Raw genomic sequence first — 2,500 nt, 5'->3', positions numbered from 1 at the left:
CAGGCGGTCTCCCATCCAAGTACTAACCAGGCCCGACCCTGCTTAGCTTCCGAGATCAGACGAGATCGGGCGTTGCCAGGCTGGTATGGCCGTACGAAATAAGTTGACAACCATACGCTACTTATCCATATACAGATTTGGCAATTGACAATGCAAAGGGGTCTCTCTCTCTCTCTCTCTCTCTCTCTCTCTCTCGTGTCAAAATGAAAACAGCTTCCAGCCCCTTTCATGAAGGACTACTTGTGCATATTGCAACATTTCAGTTTCTAAGTGAATGAGCAAAAGAGCATACAGCACTTTGTATTCCCAGGCGGTCTCCCATCCAAGTACTAACCAGGCCCAACCCTGCTTAGCTTCCGAGATGAGACGAGATCGGGCGTTCCGAGGCTGGTGTGGCCGTACGAAATAAGTTGACAACCATAGGCTACTTATCCATATACAGATTTGGCAATTGACAATGCAAGGTGGTCTCTCTCTCTCTCTCGTGTCAAAATGAAAACAGCTTCCAGCCCCTTTCATGAAGGACTACTTGTGTATATTGCAAGATTTCAGTTTCTAAGTGAATGAGCAAAAGTGCATACAGCACCTGGTATTCCCAGGCGGTCTCCCATCCAAGTACTAACCAGGCCTGACCCTGCTTAGCTTCCGAGATCAGACGAGATCGGGCGTTGCCAGGCTGGTTTGGCCGTACGAAATAAGTTGACAACCATAGGCTACTTATCCATATACAGATTTGGCATTTGACAATGCAAGGTGGTCTCTCTCTCTCTCTCTCTCTCTCGTGTCAAAATGAAAACAGTTTCCAGCCCCTTTCATGAAGGACTACTTGTGCATATTGCAAGATTTCAGTTTCTAAGTGAATGAGCAAAAGAGCATACAGCACCTGGTATTCCCAGGCGGTCTCCCATCCAAGTACTAACCAGGCCCGACCCTGCTTAGCTTCCGAGATCAGACGAGATCGGGCGTTGCCAGGCTGGTATGGCCGTACGAAATAAGTTGACAACCATAGGCTACTTATCCATATACAGATTTAGCAATTGACAATGCAAGGTGGTCTCTCTCTCTCTCTTGTGTCAAAATGAAAACAGCTTCCAGCCCCTTTCATGAAGGACTACTTGTGCATATTGCAAGATTTCAGTTTCTAAGTGAATGAGCAAAAGAGCATACAGCACCTGGTATTCCCAGGCGGTCTCCCATCCAAGTACTAACCAGGCCCGACCCTGCTTAGCTTCCGAGATCAGACGAGATCGGGCGTTGCCAGGCTGGTATGGCCGTACGAAATAAGTTGACAACCATAGGCTACTTATCCATATACAGATTTGGCAATTGACAATGCAAGGGGGTCTCTCTCTCTCTCTCGTGTCAAAATGAAAACAGCTTCCAGCCCCTTTCATGAAGGACTACTTGTGTATATTGCAAGATTTCAGTTTCTAAGTGAATGAGCAAAAGTGCATACAGCACCTGGTATTCCCAGGCGGTCTCCCATCCAAGTACTAACCAGGCCTGACCCTGCTTAGCTTCCGAGATCAGACGAGATCGGGCGTTGCCAGGCTGGTTTGGCCGTACGAAATAAGTTGACAACCATAGGCTACTTATCCATATACAGATTTGGCATTTGACAATGCAAGGTGGTCTCTCTCTCTCTCCTCGTGTCAAAATGAAAACAGTTTCCAGCCCCTTTCATGAAGGACTACTTGTGCATATTGCAAGATTTCAGTTTCTAAGTGAATGAGCAAAAGAGCATACAGCACCTGGTATTCCCAGGCGGTCTCCCATCCAAGTACTAACCAGGCCCGACCCTGCTTAGCTTCCGAGATCAGACGAGATCGGGCGTTGCCAGGCTGGTATGGCCGTACGAAATAAGTTGACAACCATAGGCTACTTATCCATATACAGATTTAGCAATCGACAATGCAAGGTGGTCTCTCTCTCTCTCTCGTGTCAAAATGAAAACAGCTTCCAGCCCCTTTCATGAAGGACTACTTGTGCATATTGCAAGATTTCAGTTTCTAAGTGAATGAGCAAAAGAGCATACAGCACCTGGTATTCCCAGGCGGTCTCCCATCCAAGTACTAACCAGGCCCGACCCTGCTTAGCTTCCGAGATCAGACGAGATCAGGCGTTGCCAGGCTGGTATGGCCGTACGAAATAAGTTGACAACCATAGGCTACTTATCCATATACAGATTTGGCAATTGACAATGCAAAGGGGTCTCTCTCTCTCTCTCTCTCTCTCTCTCTCTCGTGTCAAAATGAAAACAGCTTCCAGCCCCTTTCATGAAGGACTACTTGTGCATATTGCAACATTTCAGTTTCTAAGTGAATGAGCAAAAGAGCATACAGCACTTGGTATTCCCAGGCGGTCTCCCATCCAAGTACTAACCAGGCCCAACCCTGCTTAGCTTCCGAGATGAGACGAGATCGGGCGTTCCGAGGCTGGTGTGGCCGTACGAAATAAGTTGACAACCATAGGCTACTTATCCATATACAGATTTGGCAAT

The 2,500-nt window shown here is 47.3% G+C and overlaps 5 non-coding genes and 4 pseudogenes across 5 annotated transcripts in view; all 9 read right to left on the bottom strand.

Annotated features, from left to right (window-relative positions):
• The window catches only part of LOC146293265 (5S ribosomal RNA), a 119-nt gene extending 22 nt beyond the window's left edge, over nt 1-97 (bottom strand). The window contains exon 1 of the ribosomal RNA XR_014754509.1: nt 1-97. This exon is cut by the window's left edge and continues 22 nt beyond it. This is a non-coding gene — a ribosomal RNA (5S ribosomal RNA).
• Nucleotides 98-285: 188 nt separating this feature from the next.
• Nucleotides 286-404, bottom strand: LOC146293264 (5S ribosomal RNA; annotated as a pseudogene).
• Nucleotides 405-574: 170 nt separating this feature from the next.
• Nucleotides 575-693, bottom strand: LOC146293263 (5S ribosomal RNA; annotated as a pseudogene).
• Nucleotides 694-871: 178 nt separating this feature from the next.
• Nucleotides 872-990, bottom strand: LOC146293262 (5S ribosomal RNA). The gene has a single exon (XR_014754507.1). It is a non-coding gene; the product is annotated as a 5S ribosomal RNA (ribosomal RNA).
• Nucleotides 991-1,160: 170 nt separating this feature from the next.
• LOC146293261 (5S ribosomal RNA) lies at nt 1,161-1,279 on the bottom strand. The gene has a single exon (XR_014754506.1). It is a non-coding gene; the product is annotated as a 5S ribosomal RNA (ribosomal RNA).
• A 170-nt stretch (nt 1,280-1,449) lies between these two features.
• On the bottom strand, nt 1,450-1,568 carry LOC146293260 (5S ribosomal RNA; annotated as a pseudogene).
• Nucleotides 1,569-1,739: 171 nt separating this feature from the next.
• Nucleotides 1,740-1,858, bottom strand: LOC146293259 (5S ribosomal RNA). Its single transcript, XR_014754505.1, has one exon. It is a non-coding gene; the product is annotated as a 5S ribosomal RNA (ribosomal RNA).
• Nucleotides 1,859-2,028: 170 nt separating this feature from the next.
• On the bottom strand, nt 2,029-2,147 carry LOC146293258 (5S ribosomal RNA). Its single transcript, XR_014754030.1, has one exon. It is a non-coding gene; the product is annotated as a 5S ribosomal RNA (ribosomal RNA).
• Nucleotides 2,148-2,333: 186 nt separating this feature from the next.
• On the bottom strand, nt 2,334-2,452 carry LOC146293257 (5S ribosomal RNA; annotated as a pseudogene).
• Between the last annotated feature and the right edge of the window lie 48 nt (nt 2,453-2,500).

The sequence above is a fragment of the Hypomesus nipponensis genome, chromosome 4 (genome assembly GCF_054491055.1).
Source record: "Hypomesus nipponensis isolate SF chromosome 4, ASM5449105v1, whole genome shotgun sequence".
Taxonomy (NCBI): domain Eukaryota; kingdom Metazoa; phylum Chordata; class Actinopteri; order Osmeriformes; family Osmeridae; genus Hypomesus; species Hypomesus nipponensis.
The sequence above is the reverse complement of the archived record's forward strand: the minus strand, read 5'-3'. Positions and strand labels throughout refer to the sequence as shown.